General features: G+C 38.8%; 1 protein-coding gene and 1 non-coding gene across 2 annotated transcripts in view; both read left to right on the top strand.

Moving 5' to 3' along the window:
- The window catches only part of Ryr3 (ryanodine receptor 3), a 595,983-nt gene that overhangs the window by 113,947 nt on the left and 460,344 nt on the right, over nt 1-21,692 (top strand). The gene's annotated exons all lie outside the window — the stretch shown is intronic.
- On the top strand, nt 16,799-16,962 carry LOC115071700. Its single transcript, XR_003850790.1, has one exon. It is a non-coding gene; the product is annotated as a U1 spliceosomal RNA (small nuclear RNA).

Below are 21,692 nucleotides of genomic sequence, written 5' to 3'. Positions count from 1 at the left end.
CCAATTTCTAGTGGAAGAGCCATACGAAGAAGGGGTATGCAGATGAGTAGCCCCACCAGTGCCACTGAGTTCCTATGCCTTTCCCGAGCCTTCTGAACAGGTCAGGAAGGAATAGGAAGAGTGCATTTGACAGGGGATGTCATGTTGGTGAGAAGAGATTTTGGCCTGCAGATCTCTGATCTAGAACAGGCCAAAACCCCTCTAGCAGTCGCTTAGAGAATAAGCCCCACCCAAAATGTGTTCAAAGTACTTCTTTCTTGAGTCTTTTCCCCTATGCTGTGCAGGAGCTTTGATGTGCAGGGCTTGCTCCTGCTTAGCCCTGATTGTTCCTAAGCCTTCCTTGAATCTTCCCATCAAAGGATACCTGTCAGGTTCCCTGTATACCTGGGACTGACTCTTCTCCAAACTATGCTGTTATTGATAATGGTCTTAATAGCATAAGAGGTTGTCATATTTACATTTGGAAGGGCTCTTCATAGCTGTTATTCTAAAACAAGGAGAAGGAATTCCAAGTACTATGAAAAGCCATTGGGAAGGAGTTTTAGAATTGGTGTCATTTAAAAAGTCTTCACATGCATTTAAGATGGTCATTATTATATTAATATAGAATTGAAGTGTCCTTAAAACTGCTTAATGAAATTTTCCATCTCTAACTGTTATGCTTGTCATGACTTCAGGAGTCCCACACTCTTCTCCTCTCTTCCACTAAACCATAATTAATCACACTATACAGTTATAAAAATTTCACTTATTTAAAAGCACTCTGGCAAAATTACAAAAATGATATTGAAGAGAAAATGTGTTTTAAGAAAATTACCGAGAACTGAGACTTTGTAGAAAATAGTGATTTTTGAACTGAACTAGACGTAGAAAGTTGTCAGATGCCCATGAAGGCAAAGTCTTAGAGACAAAAGAAGATTTAAAGAAAAAAATTGTCTACCTGAAGTCTAAGTCTCTATAGACATCTTGCTTAAAGCTCTGTTAAAAAAAAAAAAGGAGCAGGACTGTTCTGGTTCCAAGAATAAGGAAGGACAGCTCCCTCACCACTGGCTAGCGCAGGCTCTCAGTGACATTTAGATCTGATTCAGAAGTGGTGATAGGAGATATCATGACTTTGGTGGAACCCAGAAATCTTTTTAAAAATATTGTATTATTTTTATTTTATGTGTATGACTGTATTGCCTGTAAGTGCACCTATGTCATGAAATGCCCACAGAGGTTAGAAGAGGGCATAGGATATCCTGGAACTGGAGTTATATATGGTTGTTAGCCACCATGTGAGTGCTGGAAATCGAACTCAGGTCCTCTTAACTGCTGAGCCATGTCTCCAGTCCTCCAGAAGTCTTGAGAAATCATTTTCTGTATCTTACCAATAATCAACCTATCGTCTCAGTCTGTATAACTTCCGGCTAATACGCAGGTATCTTGTTAAATACATACATTTGGAATAATCTACCCTCAAGATAGTAACCACAAGTTACATGTGGCTATTCAGCACCTGGAATGTGACCCTTCCAAATTGATATGTTCAGTACATAAAAAACCACACTAGAGTTCTGAGACTTAGTGTGAAAAAGAATGTAAAATATTTCAAGAATAACTTTATTGTTTGTAAGTTGAAATAATATTTTACATATGTTGTACTAATAAATGCATTATGGAATTAATATTCCCTTTTACTTTTTATTCTTAATGTTACTAATTGAAGTTAAAATCACATTTGTGTTTGGAATTATATTTCAAACACAAGCAACATTGACTTAGATATTCATGTGTGTATATGTCCACAAAAGAAAGCTTTCAAATAGTCCATAGCTTCTTATTTGCATGTCTGAAGGGCCTCATGTTACAAAGATGAATAAAGATTCAATACACTTTACATACTTGTCAGATTAACATTTGATGAATGAGATACATTTATTTAAAAAATATTGCAATGAAGTATGTAAGGACTATAATAAGAAGATTCATTGTCAGTTTTGCAGAGGAAGAAGGAGAGAGGGAACAAGGGAGGGAGGGAGGGAGGGAAAGAGAGAGACAGAGGGAGACAGAGAGATTGAGTAACAAACTAGCTGACCACTGAACACTGGACAGAGCCTTCAGAGCAGGACCTAAACTGGAATTAGACTTTAGAGAAAGAGTAGAAATATACCGGGTCAAGAAAATTGGAAGAATATGTTTCAGGCAGAGATTTAAAAATAAACTTAAAGGGAAACAAGAAATAGGTATAGCTCTACAAATTAGTTTCCTTTAAAAGTTCAGTGTGGCCAGGGGGTTAGCAAATGGAGGAAGATGATTCTGGAAGTATAGTTGGGGGAGTTTATCTTACTGAATGTTGTCCTATAGATTAAGGCTACCTTACAGGCATATTTCATTGAAGGTTTTTGAAGAGAAAATGATATATCATATATAATGTTACTTGTGTTTTAAGAGACTGACCTGTGGAAGCACTGTAGTTGAGAAGTGGAGAGGGCACCCATAGAGGCACTCTCCTAATCCCAGCATTTGGGAGGCTGAGGCAGAAGGATTGCTACATGTTTGAGCCAAACCAGGGCTATGTTGTAAGTTCTAAGCCAGCCTGAGCTAGTTTTAGACCGTGTCTCAAACAAAATGAAATCAAACAAAAATGACTTCAGATATGGGAGTAAAGATTAAAGACAAGGATGGATATTTAGAAAATGTTTAGGTGTTGTAAAGAACAGGATTTGGAAATTGATTTGCTATGGAGAAATGAACTGCTCATCTGGTGGTGGGTGAAGAATCCAGAAAGCAGTGAATTAGAAGTAAGGAAGATGTATCCATGGTGACTTTATTTCTAGAAGCTTACAGTGCAGGCAGAGGCAGAAGGGAAGTAGCTCTTGGTGGAATGACATAGAGGTGGTACACAGCCACCTGCTACCTATGTTTTATGATTAGGGAGGACAAGATTTGGGTGGACAGGAGAGTAGGCAAGTAGAAGCATTAGGCATATAGGGGCAAGGCAGCGCTCAATGGGAAAAGCTTCCCAGGGAAGCATGGGTAGGTGTTGAGAATCAAGCATCAGCTGAGGCAGACATGGTGTCTTGCACATATAATTCTAGGAGTTGGGAGTCTAAAGCAGGAGAATACTTAGTTGAAGGCTAGGTGGAGTTATACAAAATGACCCTATCTCAAAGAGAAACAAAAAAAGTGTGTATGTGGGGAGAGGTGTAACTTTGAAAAAGTTACTGAAAATTTTGCCAAGTCCTCTGTCTTCTTTTGGTAACAGAAGCACAGAAGACGACATATTTCAACTCAAAACAAGTATCTGAGTAGAGTCAGCTCTCTTTCTGTTGGCCACTGACTTTTCTAGAAGATGCAGGAATTCTTTCAAGTAGGAAAGTTGGTATTGACTATTGGAAGGAGGCCTTTGAGAGCCTTTGAGAGCTATGGTTCCCAGTTTAAACATTGGACTCTTGTCTTCTGGCCTTTCATCTGTTTTTTTTTTTAAATCTAGGTACTTTCACTTGGACTTTAGTTTGAAAATGCATGTCTTTCTGGTGACAGGCTCTATCAAATTTAAGTCACAAAGAAGTACCTTTATCAAAACATATAATCGTACAGAACTCCTATGCATTGTGACGTTTTTCCTTTATCTGTAAAATGTGAGCATTAGATGAGACTGTTGCTAAGGCTCCTCTTATTCTAAAATACTCTGGTTGTATGGTTCCAAGTTGAACTGATGCCTACTTACAAGATGTGAAACAGAAGGAAAGAGTGATACAGTATGTACTCATCAGTGAGGGCACTGGTGTTGATGTACTACATATGTATAAAATTCCCACATAACTTTACCAGGCATCTGCAGGACTGGGACATTTTGCCTGCATAAGCAGCGTATGCTCTTCCCCAGAATATATGCCAAGCACACTTCAGAACTCTCATGTTTTGCAGCCAAAGTACAACACAGCTGGTCTCCTCAATGATTTAGAGTCTTCCTCTCTAACTGCAAAATTAAAAAGGAAGAGACTATTATGGTGCCTCTATGAGAATGGAGATACAACCTATAATTATGAATTTATCAGACAATAGGTGACTTTCCACAGCAATCCTTAATGTGTTAACATAATCACACTTTCTCCTGTGTGAATCAAGGGCTGTTTTAGGATTTTGAATTGTGTGGATGGTAGAATAGGGAAAATAGATGCATTGCTCAACCAAGGAAGCTGAAAAAGAAAATCGAATTGGTTCCTACTTTACCTGCAACAAATCATCCAAGAGAGCACAAAACAGCATAGATTAGGTGTTTATCAGGTTACCTTTGGGGGTTTCTTAACACAGGTCTCATACAAGTCACCATAAAACTTAAGACTGTTATGATGGTGCTTATGTGAGTGTTTAAGTTTGGCTAACATCCTTATATCAACAAGAACAAGGTGAGTCTGTTGGATTTCTTGCTGGCCATTTTTTTTTTGTAAAGCAGGAATTTAATAAATGGAAGTTCTGAGGTAATTACAAGGCTATTTTATATTAACATAAATTTCAGCATATTTTTAAAAGTTTCTATGATTAAATTGTTTAAAGTCTACTTGGAGAGAAACAGGAAAATGTTTGGCTAGAATAATTTTAAAAAATTATTTATTTAATAACCATATGATTAGAAGAAGCATTTTATTATAGCATTAACATATTCAATAACAATGTCCAGAGCAAAGATGCATCTCTTTCAAAATTGGCTGTAAATTTTTAGGTTCACAGTTGAATTAATACACTTATACAATATTGAACTCAGTATAAACCCTATAAGACATAAATTGAATGAGGCCTTAACCTTTAAAAAGATCTCCATTTCGTTTTAAAATATACTGTTTCATACAGAAAAAAACTCATTTTTAATTCTACCAACATAGATGTTTGTACATGCATCTCTAATCTCTATGTATCTGATTAGTACTAGTCACAGTTGGTTACTTTCTTAAATCCTTGGCACCTGAACATGGATATAAAGTCATCAGGTAGATTTCAATGGTAATGTGCTTCACCTCTACTAATTAACATGAAGCAAATTTTTATGCTTCTTCCTCAAATATAACTCAGTTTTTTCATTTGTTGATTTTTTTGTGTATTTCATACAGAACATCCTCAACAATCTTATTCATCTATATAGCTACATCCCAAATGGCATGTTCCCATGGCCTCCCCCCACCCCACTGGTGCCTATATACTCTGTCATCCCTGTTACTGTGCACTGTGTTGTCAGCACCCCCAGTTGTTCCCCAGTGCTTGTCCATCTGCTGAATCTAGTCAGCCTATCTAGAGCTGCTGGCCATTCTTTCCTGAGTGATGGTAACTCCATGTCTCATCTGTTACTTCCACAACATCCTAATGACATAGGATTTAATCGTCCTCATTTTCTGGTGAAAAAATTAAAACACAAATCTATTTCATGAAAGTAGGTCAAGGACAGATGCAGTATTAGGCTAATGTCTGTAATTAAATTTTTAAAATTAAGCTGATAATAAACATTGAACTCACATTTGCCTGACTTGTCTGGTTCTTTGCTTACTGCATAAGAAGCCATTTGTATCTGAAGGACCTTGATGAGCAACTCTCACAAAGAAGAAATCAAAGAGCAAAAGTAATTTGTATTAGTAACTATCATTACTGAGGTAGAATCCCATCATTTCCATTGTCTGTATAGTGCAATGCTAAGCTGTTATTGCACAGGAGTGCTTTTGGTTTTTTGAGACAAAATCTCCCTGTAGCCCCAGCTGGCCTGGAATTTACTCTGTAGACTAGACTGGTCTTAATCTCACAGAGATCTGCCTGCTTCTGCCACCCAAGTACTGGGATTAAAGGCATGTATCATCACACTGAACTGTACAGGCATTTTTGAGCACTTGTCTTATGTCCTGTGCTCAAGACAGAGGCTGCATAGTGAACAGCAGATACAATACATGGCCCTGCCCTTACCAACTTCACATCCAGTGGGACATAGATGCAAGGAAACAGGATTTCAATTCTCTGAAAAATGCTGTGATTGTCACAGCACATCATGTCATGAGAACATGGAATAGGTGCCTCCAATCTTTTGTAGGTCTTGCTCCTTCAGGGATGACTGCCTGGAAAAAATTGAGACCTAAACAGGTTATCCAGACCAAAAAGATCAAAGAACTTGGGGGAGGTAAGAGGATGGACCCTGACTGCATCTTATCCTATCTGTAGCAAAGACCTGAAGCTGAGAACAGTCCAAGCAAGTGGGAGAAGAAATTGAAAGAAAACTGAATTTTAGACTGAAAGGAATTCATGACTAAACAGGAAAAAGGAGGTTGAGGGCCAGATATTATAAGACCATCATTGTATAAGAGAGTTTATCTAGCAGAGCTGCATTTATAATCAACCAGGCTGCTTAGTGATAGACAGTAGGGAGGCAAGACTGAAGATACAGAGATCATTTAGTGGGATAAAAACCATGTCTTGGATTAGACTATGACAGTGAAAATTGAAATCATCTGGATGATTTTGCAAAAGATATAGAGGGTGTCATAGACATTGTGTGTGGAGAAAGAGGCAAAGGATGAGGCTTCAGGGATATCTGAGTCCCTGGTTCTGGAATTCAGGTAGACAGTGAGAGAAGGAATACTAAAGGATGAAGAAGAGGAGGAGGCTTTGAGGTTTGAGTAGGATTGAGTTTGCTTTTACACCTTTAACTCTGAGAAGTTCAAGAAAAACTTCACAGGAGGCAGTCGATACAGGAATCAGAAGTCTAGGTGCAAGATCTAATCTGGGGATAAAACTGTGAGTCTTCAGCAAAGCTTTTGGAAAGCAACAAGTACTGTAGTGAGTAAGATGAAAAGGACCCAGGAGAGGAGCCCAGAAAGAAGACCACGTGGAGACTGAAGAGGAGCTTCAGTGCCCAGTCACTGTGCTAAAAGGCAGAGAGCCACTTCCCTGAAATGGCCACAATAGGCAAATCCATAGGGTCAGAAAGTGCATGCATAGCATCCAGGGGCTGGGAGTAAGGACGGGTAGAGAGTGGCTGCTGGTGGACCTGCATTTCTTTGAGGAGTGATGATCTGCTTAAGCATTAGATGGTAGTAAAAGTCACATGACTGAGGTGGCTTGTATGATATGTGAATTTTACTTCAGTCAGCCTGTTCTCTTAAAAGGAGAAAGATGAAAAGAGCAATAACGTTCAATAATGAAATGTTCTAACTAGGGGAGAGAAGGGTCGATGTGGCTGGGGAAAGGAGGCAGCAGAGATGTTACAAACTGGGTTCAACTTCTACCTGATTTCCTCTACAGCCTTCAGCAATCAGCCTGGGCCATTGTTTCTCAGCATTGTTCGTTTTTGGAGCTTTATGCTTATAATTCAGCAAACTAAATTAAAAACAACAAATAAACATGAGAAGGGCATCTCATTTCAAAACCACATGACTGTGAAAAGTGTTTTCCTTGGTGCAGTGAGCACAAAACAGCCACGCTATGAAAGGAGTGCAGGTATCCAGGGCTTGGAATTACCATCATTTTTCACATCACTCCTGAGTGAGCAGCGTTACCTGTTTTCTTATCATTTCTTTTAACCACAGAATAACCAGAACCTATTCTTGCAAAAATTGCAATTTATGTTCTTTAGATTTGAGCCCAAAGTGTTTTTCCATTATTTCATCCGTGGGCTTGGCTTCAGCCTTCAATCTCTCTGGGATCCCGCTGAGCTGCTGTCTCCTGACTTCTTCAATTTTCCAGAGCTCCCGCAAGGAGTTTAAATGGCTAAGTTAAAATGGAAGTGATGCATGGAAAACCCAGTCAAGTCAGTGCAGAGAGGAGTGGGCAGCATATTTGAGGAATCCATGTTTGTCAATCAGTCTTAATAATTAGTGATGTGCGAGTGTTAGCTCCTCATATTTGACATGATCCGTTCTTGGCATTACTGGGGTTTTGGTCAGCTTTTCAAATACACAAGATTTCTTGACCTAAACTAAAACTGGGACTACAGAGACTAAGAAAAGTAACAATACCAGGCTTGTGCAGGTGTTAGGTCAGAGAACAGGACCTTCCTGGAGCTGGTCACCTTCTTTTGCTGTGGCATCCACTGCAGTGTGGGTGGAAAGGTGGGAGCATATATGAGAACTTTCACATTGGACTTGCTGAAGAGCTTGTGTGAGCTTCTCTGTCACTGTGTGCTCAGGACTAGGCCAGGTCACATCTTCTGAAATGAGCATGTAAGAGCCTCTGTGGATCCCTGATGAAATGTGCTAAGGCCTTTAAACTTCTCAGAAAACTACTAGAACTACTAGAGACTGGAACAGGGTAGAACCCAGCTTGTGCCTTTATGTGATGCTCCATAGGACAACAAAGCTGTGGTACCAGGTGCTACCTCCATGAGATAAGACATTGAGGACTAGCCATTCCCAAGTGCTAGGCAGGGGCCCGGGTGGCCCTCTTGACTTGTTGTCAATAAGAAACTTATAAGAAAAAGAAGAATGGGATTGTGATACGCAATGCCAAGGACTTGGTATACCAGGTAATCAGGGTCTTGTAAGCAGGACCAGAGTGTAGCACAAGGGAGATAGAAATTCAATAAATACATCCCCAGTAGAGCTTGTGGGCCAGGCATATTACATAGGCTCCAAATTTTAAGTGACCAGATTTCTTTTCAAGCTCACTGTTTGAGATGTGCAATGAATTTTCTAAGAGAAACAATGATATAAATGGAATCTGTAGAGAATAAGCAAAAATTGAGTAAGCCTAGAATTTGTTAAATAATGAAAGGGGAACTCTAAGGTGTTTTAGTAATCAAGTATCTAATAAAGGGTTGAAGACAGTAGAAGATCAGGAAGAGGTTTTGCCTCACACAACCCCCACACTAGCTACAAGGCGGTTGTAAAGCATGAAAGGCATCATTCCTCACACTGTAATTCTCAGTCCCAAAGGACTTACAAACATGCTCATGCAGGGATGATTAGGTCCTAATTCATGCTGATCAAACTCATTTGAATTTGTCAGAGGATAGGCTTGTTGATTTTTTTTTTTTTTTATGTAGAAACCTATCTTTCTTGTGACTGTAAAAACTCCCATTTATATCTGCTCTGTCTCTTAGGCAGAGCCTCTGAGTAATACAATTATCAGATGGATTTAGGGGCAGATTAAGGAAACTGGGTAGATGTTGAAGGAGGTTTAATTTAGTCATATACAGTGTAGAACATTTGTGTCTTAATTTTTTTTCTTTTTTTGTCTTTTTTGAGACAGGGTCTCCCTGTAGCCCCAGCTGTCCTGGATCTCACTATGTAGACCAGACTAGCCTTGAACTCACAGAGATCCGCCTGCCTCTGCCTCCTGAGTGCTGGGATTAAAGGCGTGCACCACCATGCCCGGCTTGTGTGTTAATTTTTAAGCTAGCATACAAAGTAATGGGTTTTACTGTGGTGGTTTCAACATGCCATTATACTTTGCTCTTACATGCTCGCTCCTTTTTCCACCCCTTTATCCTTACTAGTTCCCTTCCACTCTTCAAACACTCTCCCTTTCTGCTTCCATGTCACATAAACCATTTCCCCTTTTTTCCCCTTCCCTCTCCTTTAAAATCTTTTCCCCATGTGATAATTCTGTGTTTTCTGAGGAACCACCAACATGATTTCTACAACAGCTGTGTCGTTTCTCATCCCCACCTTTGGTGTAACGGGTCTCTATGCCCCCAATAACATTTTCTACTTTTTAAAAAGTATTAATAGCCTTCCCAGTGAATGTGGACTAGAATCACACTGTAGTTCTATGCACACTTGTTTTGGGATATCAAAATATTTTCTAGTAATACCAAACTTTAAAGACCTCTGTATGCAGGTTCCTTAACTAAGTGTTCTTATCTTATAGAAATAATATTTGGTTATTGGTTTGAGTTCCCAATACAAGGTTAGGTTGAAGTTGAAATGTTTTGTTGGGGGACAGGGTTTCACTCTGTAGCTGGGCTGTCCTTGAACTGTCTAGCCCATATCTTTGAAGTTGTGGCAGAAGCCTCAGCTTCCCAAGTGCTAGAACTATAAACATGAGCTACCATGTCTGGCTGAAGCATTCCATTAAATTTTTTTCAAATGAGAAAATCTTTTGTTCCAACACACCTTCAAATGTATTCAGGGTCAACTCACTGAACCATAGGCCTTGGCCATTTGGTCTGTGCTGCTATGAGTCCAACTGTCTTTGCCCTGGCTCAGACTCCCTTCATATCTGGGCTGGCCTAGTGCCCACAGCTGCTCTTGCTGTCCCTCATCTTCTCTTGCTCCTTCCTTTGTGGTAGATTACAGGCATGAAGAGCTCAGGCATAGGAGTCAGACCCTGGTCTGGGTCCCAACCATGTTGCTACCACAACTAATGCCTTCAACAGGCCCTGTAATCTCACTGAATCCTGTTTCCTTACCTATAAAATTGAAAAACAGTGCCCGACTGATAGGGCCTATGTGAAGAAAGGGCTTATCAGTTCTTTATCGCATTGCTTGGCATGTAAAGAATCCTCAGTAATTGCTATATGGGGTCTTGTCAGGCTTCCTGGCTCCTTTGCTTTCTCAAGGACCTCATTATGAAACTTTGTTGTTTTAACTCTTCTAAGTCTCTGTATTATCAAAATAAGGTTCAAACTGCTTGGTTTCTTTAGAACCCCCTTAGTAGCCTAGGCTTCTAGACTTGTCTACTGCCTTAGCCCTCCTGAGCCGTTGACCAGTAAAGGCCTGCTAGGTATGTGGCCATGGCTTAGTGCCTTTTGAGATTTACTTTTACTTTTGAGCTTGACTCTCAAGCCTGTAAGGCACCTTCTCTGTGAGGCCCCAGTGGGCATGCTGGGCTAGGTTATGGTTCATGTAGAGTGATTACCCATTGTCATATGGATGTTCTTGTAGACACTGCTCCATCTTGTCACATTTATATGATGCATCTCAGATGGGTGTCATTAAAATGTTAATAAGGTGTCATAGTCCGGGCGTGAAATATCCCCTTCAGACACATATGCATCAATACTTGGTCCCCAGTTGGTGGCACTCTTTGGGGAAGTTGTAGAGCCTCTTGGATATCACACCCAGCTGACAGATGCAAGAGTGGGCCTTGAAGGTTCTAGGATAGCCCAACTTCTGATTTGGCTCTTTGATTCCTGATTTATAGAGATGTGATGTGCTATGGCCTGCTGCCCATTCACCTCCCTGCTATCATACCTGCCCGACCAGTATCGTTCCTTCTGAAGTGTGAGCCCAAATAAATCCTAAGTCCCTTGAGTTGCTTCTGTCAGTTATATTGCCACAGCCGTGAGAAAAGTAACTAATACATATGGGAATTATTTTGCTAACTTGACATGGTTATTAGGATTGTGAGTAAGGTTTTCACCTCTTAAAATATACAAACATACCTTTTATGTAGCCACACAGTCAGGGGAATAGACTCCTTAAATGTGAACCACAGGAGCTGGAGAGATGGCTCAATGGTTAAGAGCACTGGCTGCTTTTGTAGAGGATCCCAGCTTGGTTCCCAGCATCCACAAGGCAGCTTACAACCATCTGTAACTCCAGTTCCAAGGAATCTGATGCCCTCTTCTGGTCTCCACAGGCATTTCGCACATGTGGTGTACTTAGATGCAGGCAAAACACTCATACATATAAGATAAAAATAAATAAATTGAAAAAAAAATTTTAAGCAAACCATGTGTGAAACCTATTTGCTAGTGTCAATCCTGAGAATATTTTATTCATCAGCAATTCTGTTGAATACCCAATTTTTTTAAGTCACTTAATAGTCCCCTAAGGAAGGGAGTCAGAGGATTGCATAAAATGCCTTTCTGTTAATGGGGCTTCTCAAGGTAGATGTCTTGCTTATCCTGTGGCTTTGCAGAATATAAAATCTAGTAGGAGAAATTGTAGTCTCTATGCATTTTCTGGAGTAGTTTGAGAAAATTCTGACCCCCCCCCCATTAATTAATTGTGTTTCCAAAATACTTCAGCCTTCCTGCTTGGCAGATGGAGCCACTTGTAATTCTGACGCAGCTCCTGAATTTCTGTTGAAATTTGAGACTAGGGAAAGAAGAGAAATCCTGCTGTTTGCAAAGACATCAAGTGGAGATCTCAGTAGCCAGCAGTCCTTAAGTAGGCTCTCCATATAGCAGCACTAAGTCCTGAAGGACTTACACAGTCTGTACTGTTTCCTGATACCACTACTTGTTAGGACATTTTTTTGGTCTTTTTGAGACAGGGTCTCCCTGTAGCTCCAGCTTTTCTGGAACTCACTATGTAGACCGGCTGGCCTTGAACTCACAGAAATCCACCTGCCTCTGCCTCCTGAGTGCTGGGATTAAAGGCATGTGCCACCATGCCTGACAGGACATTTTTTTAATCTTTGAAGAAAATATATTGATATATTCCCTCATTGTTTATAATCTGTCTCCCTTCTGCTGATCTTATTTACAGATCAAAGATCTTAATTAAATCTACAGAATCAATGGCACTATTAAAGAGATATTTATGAAAAATGGGTGAGGTCTGAGTCAGGAGAAAAATATAGCAAAAAGCATAGGGTAAGCATCCTTTTTAAAATAGGCCTAAATGTAGTTCTGAGCCTCTCAATAGTTATGGTAGGATAGAAAATAGCAAGAATTAAATTACAACCTTGAAATACTTTCAAATCACTTAGCTGAAATTTCTTTGGTCAAAGAAAATGTGACAAATGATGGCATCAGCAGTGTGCCTGCTTCCAGACTGGGAAAAGAGTCAAAAGCCACCCTTGGAAGCGAGAATGGGCCTTTGTTCCTTGGTTTGAAAGATGCTACAGCTTCAAAAATGCTACAGCCTGACTTCATATTTTACTTTAGTTATTTAAAAATATCACTCATGGAAGTGGCATCTTTCTATCCTTTCCATACAGAAGGCTGCTTAGTAAGTACAAAAGCTACAGACGAGTTACATGGCTTAGTAAATGTCTTTATATATATATAACCCTCCAAGTTTATCATCTGCACCTAACCGGAATACAACTGAGACTCAGAGAAGTAAGTTCATTACCAACTTGTTGGTGGCAAAACTGAAATGAAACTAGACTTCCCAGAGCATCAGAGCTTTTTCTGTTATACCATGAGCCAACAATTATTTTCTGGTGTCTTAGTTGAAGATGCTATAACAAGATACCATAGATTGGGTAACATAAACAGGTTCTTATAGTTCTACAGTCTGGAGGTCTAAGATCTGGGTACCAGCATGGTCAGGTTCTGGTCTCTGGGTTGCAGATGACTAATCTCTAATTATGTCTTCACACTGTAGAAAAAAAACAATCATCTTTTCACTCTCTCATGAAGGCATGCATCCCATTTATGAGGACTCCACTACTATTATTTAATGACATCTCACCAGATCCATGGCCAAATATTATCACATTGCAGATTTTGGTTTCATACATGCATTTGGGATGGGACTACAAACATTCAGTCTATAACAGCTGGGTGCCATGGTTACCAGTTAGGTAGTACCTCTGATGGATACTGAAGTTCCAGACAATAGTCAGCAATGCACTGAACTTACAGGGGGAATAATTGTGTGGGCAAGCATGTCAGTGAGTATGCATTATAAAACTGAATGATTATCAAAATTTAATGTTCCATTCTTCCTTGAATTTGGCACCAATCCCATTTTACAGAGTAGGTGTTGTTATGCTTTTGATTAAGGCTCAGAAAAGATTCAAACTGTGATGATTGGTAGTTAGTAATAGAGAATAGCTCACAGCTATGATTTTTTTGTGTATGTAATGAGTGCTATCTTCAGTGCAGATTCATGACCATTATTCTCTCTTCCTTGAAAAGTTCTTTTGGGATGACAACTTAAAACAAACAAACAAACAAACAAACAAAAAGAAAAACCCAACCCTTTGACTTTTATTGTCTGGAACTAGATGTTATATTGAACTACTGCAAGTTTTATTCATGGCTCTCTCTCAGGAATGAGTATTTGTACTTATGCATGGGGCAAAGCTCCATCACATCTCCAAGCAGGGCTGGTCACTGATCAATGGCTTCACCGAGAAAGCTAGAGATGGAAAGGGAACAGACTGAGACTGACTCCTATACAATACAGATCTGGAGCTTGACGGTAAAGGAGCATCATTGCTGCTTACAGTGCCCAATCCCGATGGGCAGTCTTGCCAGATGGGAACTCTGATCTAGAAAGAATGGGGGAAAGTGCACATGTTGAATGGACATAAGGTAATGTAAGAAATGCTGTCTTGGTGAAGCCCTTCTGAAATCCCATATTCTCCATGTCAGAGATCTCTATCTGGTATCACCTCCGCCTTGTCTCTCCCCATCATTAGGTATGCTCTGAGATGCGTATGACCTTTGTATAGTGAGCTCTGTGAGGAAGAGTTTTGCATCTTTGTCTTTAGGAGCAGGCTACCCTAATAACGCTGAATGTTCTGAAATTTCAATATAAATTTGCTATTCATCTGCTGTTAATACCATGGTACATTTCCTTTTTTCTTTGTCTCTGTCTCCTTCTCCAGGTAACATCTAAGTTAATGAGCTGATTCGACATCAACTGACGTAATGATACTTAGCATATGAGAACTCTGTTATTAATGATAGGTGCTAACTCAAGTATCACAGGCTCTGCTTAAAGAAGACTTTACTTTTTCCCTGGCAATTTCCTTTGTTGTTTTTGTGTGAAGATATTATGATTTATATTTTGAAGATTTTAATAATCCTAAACCAAAGATCTTGTAGAAACAAAATCCTCTTGTGCAAATAACAAAAACAAAATACTGAAGACTAGTGTTTTTGGATAAAATAAATAAACCTTATTAGAATTCATTTAAAGACTTTCCCCCACTCCTTTGGAAGAAAAAGAAAAGGAAGCGAATTCAGTGTTTTCCAGTTCTAAAATTCCAATTCCTTAGTCTAGTATTCACATAGACTAGCTGAAATTGTAAGTTTTTCCATGAATCCACTTTTTTAAAGTAAATTGTAGTCAGCTACAGTCAGAAACATTTTTATTAGTTTTTTTAAAATAATAGTTTTATTGATTGAGGTTTTCATATGTATATGTATTTTGGTCATATTCAGATCCCCTCCCCTATATCCAACACATCTACCCCTGCTTCCCTACCCCGTCACTTCATGAGGTCCTCTATTATTATTATTAAAGGCTCTGACTCTAATTCATGTTCCCTAAATGCTTTTAGGAGTGGGTCTATCCATGGGAGCCTGGTAACTTACCCAGCATCACACCCTTTCTTTTTTAAAGAAAACCGAATCTCATTCTCCCAGCAGGTATCAAATGCCCATAGTACCTTGGCTAGGCCTGGGGCTTCTTGCCTACCTCCCCATCCATGCTGAGTTTTTGTCTGGCTTGGGCTTATGTAGGTATTGGGCATGTGGGTTCACATGTGCAACTCCCTTGTTGTGTCTGGAAAACGCAGTTTCCTTATATTCAACCACCATCTCTGGCTCTTGCAATCTTTCCCCATCTTCCTCAATGATCTCTGAGCCTTAGGAGGAGGAGGTGTGGTATAGGTATCCCACTTAGGGTCAAGCACCCTGCGGTCTCTTATTTTCTTCATGTTGACCAGTTGTGACTCTGTATTAATTGCCATCTGCTGCAAGAAGCTTCTTTGATGAGAGTTGAGAGATGCATTAATCTATGGTATAACAGTAAGTTATTAAGAGTCAGTTTAATACTATGTCCATTTGGCATGATAATAGTAGTATGATTTCTCCTATGGCCCATGACATGCCTAGCAACAAGTTCTTGACCCTAATAACAGTGCCAAGTATGGGTTCCATCTTGTGAAGCAGACCATAAATCCAATCAGAAAGTGTTTGGTTACTCCCATATCAATCATGCCACTGTTCCACCTGTGAACCTATCTTGTCAGGCCAGTTGTTATTGTACCTCACAGGGTTCACAGCTGGACTAGGTTAGTGATTACCTTGTTTTTTCTTTCTACCAGCTTGATTTCTCCATGTCTGTTCTATGGCCCACGTATGTAGTATGTTAAGCAATAGGGTCTTCCCATCAAGTTCTGGCAGGTAACCAAGAGAAGACAATAGCCAGAATCATTTGAGGGTCTATGAGAACTCTCTTGTCAATAATTCCAAAAGCAGGTGTCCATTCCTGACACTGGGCTTTTTATTTGAGAGTTTGTGGTCTTGTCCCCCTTTAGGAGGTAACTCCATTTTATTCCTCTCTTCTTCTTTATATTGCTAAGTTCTATGTCTGTTCTGAGGAAGCTCCCGCTCTGTGACTCCTAACTAGTTTCCTGACTTCTATGGATTTCCCAACTGAAACACCCATACCAAAAGATTCAAAGCTAGCACTCACATATGAGACAGAATATGTGATGGGTCTGGATTACCTCACTGAGTATGATTGTTTTCAGTTCCATCCATTTACCTGTGAATTATATAATTTTGAATTTCTTAACAGCTGAATAATACTCCATTGTGTAAATGTACCATATTTTCATTATCCATTCATCAGTTGATGGACATCTAGGGTATTTCCACTTCCTGACTATTGTAAATAGAGCAGCAATGAACGTGGATGAGAAGGTATCTCTACAGTTATGTGGTTATATGCTCAAGAATGATATGACTGGATCATGTGATAGATTCATTTCTAACTTGTTGAGGAAACTCCACACTGATTTCCACAGTAGCTACACCAGGAGTGAACATGTTTTACCCTTTCCCCACATCCTTACCAGCATTTGTCATCATTTATTGTTTGAATCTTAGCTATTCTGATTGAGGCATGGATGAAATCTCAGAGTAGTTTCAATTTACATTTCCCTGATAAATAAAGAAGTTGAATATTAAAAAAAAATTCTCATACTTACCTGGCAGGGGAAATCCCATGATCAAGAAGGTGGTTTTCCCAGGGCGAGGTTTATCTGTTGCACTCCAGATGTGCTGACCCCTGCAATTTCCCCAAATGTGGGAAACACGACTGCATAATTTGTGGTAGTGGGTGATTGAGTTCATTCTCTCCCCTGAATTAAAAAAAAAAAAAATTCTCAATCATTTGCCTTTCATTTTGTGAGCACTCTACTTAGTTACTTATTTCAATTTCTAATCGAATTATTAGTGGTTTTTTTAAACTTTTTTTTAGTTCTAGATACTATGTTCTAGATACTAACCTTGTGTTAGATGTATAGCTGGTAAAGATTTTTTTGCATCTAGGAAACATTTTAATAAGCAAAGTTGAAGCTGATAATGTTATAAAGTACTACAAGTTTTTCCACAAGTTTTTTAAATTCCTGAAGTGGTAGAACCTACCAGGAACTCAGGTGTGATTTGTGCATCTTGTGACTTCTATTTTCCTATGAGATGAGATTTCTTACTGCTGAAGCCTGAGAATGCATGTTTAAGACTTTATGAATGGAATGCTTTGAGAATTTGTTTCTCCTGTTCCCCCTTAATTCTGCTTGTTTTTGAACAGTCCCTTAGAGTTACTGTTGAAGTATAATGCAGCAGCCTGATGGGGAGGACATTTTGATGTCTAATAAGTGCCTATAAGAGTTATACCAGGATCCTCTGAAGTCTTAAAATTTTGCTTCTACTCATAGCATGGAAATTTGGGAAGAAGCTAAGAAACATTTTTCTTTTCTGCCTAATGAATACCCTAAAGTAGTGAAGTATATTAGTCACCAAAGATTGTTGTATAGCTCAAAGAGATTTAAATTTTTCCTTCCAAACTACCTTCTTTTAATAATAAAGCCAGCCTCTTGTGAGAAAGATTTAAAAATCTGAGTTAATAAATTGCTAAGATACCTTGCTACAGGATTCTTTCTTTTGAGCTGCTGAAAGGAAAACCCTGATCATCAGATTCTTGCATTTAATGGTATTCTAACTCTGGTTAAAGCATCCCATTGATGCCCTGATGCTTTCATTGTGGCTTAATAGAGCCTTTGAAAAGTGAAAATAGTCTTCAGAACTCTGATTGCTTCCACACTAACACTCCTGTTTGTTTTCCCAAAACACCATTTTAAAGGACCTTCTTCTGTCTATTTTATTTAATAGATTTACTGGGAATTTTTTGAACATGTATAGGAAAATCACAAAAATCCAATGAATAATTTAGGAACCTATCTCTAAGCAACTAGGTAGCTCTTAGAGTTAATGTTTGGAAAGGCAGAGCTCTGTTAAATATGGTATGACATAAACAAGGTTTCTTTTCACTAATAGTGTTTCTTTGGGAAACAGGACTGACAGCAATCAGGAAAAGATGTTGCTGAGGAGCCTGTAGCTGCTATGTTGGTGGTTAGTCTAAAATGAGAGGAGAATGGGGCAAGTGAAGGTGTGAGATTTCCAGTCAACACCAGCAAAATCTAGGGAGGAGGAGGTACATCTTTTCTATTTTGAGAGATGTTACTAAGCTCTTCAACTGCTGGTGCTTTCAGAGTGTGTCTGAATTACTTTATTTTTTTTAGGCCCACCTCCTCTCCTCCCATTGCAAAGGTAGGATTAAAAGAATGACTAGACTCAGAGGTCAAGAGGAGAGTGAGTCAGAGTGAACTGCCCTGAGCGAGCATGTCTACATGTTCAGGACATCAAGAGGGGATGAGAGTGTGTGGATACTGAAATTTTCATACACTGCTAGTGGGATTACAAACGGCACCTCCACTTAAGGACACAAGTTAGAAGTTTCCACCCAACCCAGAATTTCTACTTTACTACAAGAGTACTCAGTGCCAAACATTAGCGGTACCCCCACATCTATGGGCAACTTTGAAGCAGTCAAAAGAATGGAAATAATCTTGAGCACATTGACAGATTTCCAGTATGCGTTGTGTACCCCAAAAAGCAGAAACAAATATATATCTTTTATGAAATGCTGTATTGTTGTGGCGACATTTATATGCAATAGTGTACACATGTGAATGTATTTACACATTTGTGCTGTATGTAAAGAAGCAAACCTCTGGGATGGGGTAAGAAGGAGCAAGAAAGTATGCATTCATGCACTGCTGAGCTAATTTGATGTTTAAAACAAGAACTGTTTTTATGGAGGGCCTGGATGGTTTGTGGGGCCAGGAAAAGTTGAAATCTATCACTGTGTTTTAGAGAAAAGACAACTAGATTTATAGGTACTAGGAGTTAATTCCATTCAGCCACTGAGCTTGCTTGTCTGCCCTAGTTTTCTTTCCTGTTTGGCAACTTGTAAAATCCTGGCTCTTGTTTAACTCCTGAGTGCATCACAAATATTAATTATGCTGTTTCTGGTGGGAATAAGTCCATGTTCCCTTCATGGCTGAATAGTTTTTTAGAGAAAGCCAAGATGAGTGTCAAGCAGGAGTTTGTGAGGATCATAAAAATCACAGGCACTGCTGTAAAAAGATGACTAGTACAGTGGGAAAAAACCAGGTGTCTGCATTTGGTTAAAAAGAACAACTTGGTATCTTGGGAGCTCACAGATATTATTGAACTATGTAAATGTAGTTTTCAAAACAGCACACCTACATTTAACCTGCCAGCTTTCATCCTGTGGAGTCATCATCTGTTTGAGGAAAACTGCTGTTCCAAGACTTTTCCTTTCCTAAGATGCCCAGTCCTGAGCTTTGCAGCAATGCCACATTTAAGTCATATTTGCAGATGACAAGAAGCTAGTCTTGAGATAAAGTCAGCTATGTTTTCCAGCAGTTTTTGACTATGGGAATAATTTATGTTCTATTCGATCTGAAGCTTTCTAGTCCTAGTAATTCTACACCAAATTAATTAGATTTTTTTTAGTGTCTACTTTATATAGAGTGAAGATAGAACAAAAAGTCAACTGAATCAAACTCTTTGACCTAAATTGATCCAGCCTTACAATGCTGGAAATAATGTCCACTGTTTTAGCTGCATCAAATTAGTTTATTGATTAACCTTTGTATTCATTGCCTTAAACCTCTATTGACCTTTTTAGCCACTAGTGTTTGGTTCATACAAACATTTTGTAGGAAGATAAAGTGAGACCCTCCAAATCACTGATCTATGCTTATATGGCTATATTTTATATTACATAAACTGAGGTATATACTCTTTGCTAATGTGTGCTGAACATTAAATTGCCAACTGGACTTGAACCCTGGAACCCCACTTACTGTCTCCCACAAGAAATCCATTGTGTTCTGTCACACACAGCACCCTTGTATAATGAATATGGATGTCAGTATCAAATGTTATAAATGTCTCCTAAATCCTTTATTTAATTAGTGGAGTAATTTGTCATTGGATTTGCATCTAAAGCTTTCTTGGTCATTCATAATTTCATTTAATAAGTATGTATTAACTGCACCAAAGTGGGCAGATACACTAACAAGGAAGTAAGAGGCATTAAAGATGATAGATGTGTAAGTAAATAAATACAGAAGTGGATGTATGAATAGGGGTAAAGAATGGTAAAGATGAGCAAAAACCAAATTACTGGGTTTTTTTTTTATGTCTTTGGGGTTTCACATGACTATGCACTAAAAAAATTACTTCTGCAATAATACATATATATGAAAACATCACAGTGAAATCCATCAAAATTACTTCCACAAAACTAAAACATGTGAGAAAACAGCTTACTCAGTACCTAGCACATTGCAAATTGAGACATTCAGCTACTTTCTTCTTCCTCTCAAGGTTTTAGATTCTTCCTTCCACAAAGAAGGTTAACTTTTCAATACATTTGGATAAATCCATGGATTCCAGTCACATTCCCTTTCCAATCCAACCTTCCATGTAGGACAACTCTCAAATATAAGGTAACCTCATTGGTCATTCCTCACCCCACTGATCATTACATTTAATCTGTTTTTGTCCTTTCCGTCCCCAGTACATTTCTCCAAGTGTAACCATTTGAACTGCACACAGTGTTCCAAGCACAGAAGCACTCTGATTCTCCAAAATCCCAGGATAATATTTTATACCATCTCTTATGGCTGTTGACATTTTGTTGGCCATTTTTATAGGTAATAGCATAGAGGGTCAATCTCTTCTTCAAAAACAGTGGTCATAAGGAATTCTTTTCTAAGTAAAGTCTGAGAGAAAGCCCATCATACATCCAATAGGATGTAAATTATCTCTCCAGTGAAAATGAGTTCTTGAATTTTCTCACAGTGAAATTTGCCATTGTTTGTTGATTGCTTGCCAGCCATGACTTCAGAAGTTTGCTCTGTAAATCACCTCCAGTGACTTGGCTGTTTATGGATCATATCAGCTGCAACAGTGCTTGTCGTTTACACATTTAAAGATTTCAAAGTATGCTTACTCCAGAGATGTTAGAACTCAGTTGAATTTGTTTATTCTTCCCCATATCTCCACATCTCTAAAACTATCCTCTTTCAATAATAGAAGTCAACACTGGCCAGTTTCATTGCAACCTTTTAAAAATAGTTTGTAGAATATTGGAAATTTTATAAATATTTGATTCACATAAAATAGTACCTATATGTAAGGTAGAAAAATAAAACTAAAGTGAACACTCAAACACCTAACTGCTAGCTGATTCAAAAGAGAATTACCAGTAACTCCCTGCTTGTATTTCTCTCCTTCCTCTGTAGAGATTGCCACTATCTAAACTTTATCATTCTCTTGTGTCCTTCCTGGGCTTGCTGTATAGGCATGTTTCTTAGGCAGCAGTAAGCTTGTTTACATTAGCTTGTTTCGTTTTTTAATTACATGGATGTGTCATATTCCATATATTATTCTGGAAATTATTTTTTGCAATATTATATTTCATTTATACTAATATACA

This window comes from Nannospalax galili, unplaced genomic scaffold, assembly GCF_000622305.1.
Source record: "Nannospalax galili isolate Female #2095 unplaced genomic scaffold, S.galili_v1.0 scaffold999, whole genome shotgun sequence".
In the NCBI taxonomy this organism is placed as follows: Eukaryota; Metazoa; Chordata; class Mammalia; order Rodentia; family Spalacidae; genus Nannospalax; species Nannospalax galili.
This window is presented reverse-complemented; position numbering and strand designations above follow the sequence as displayed.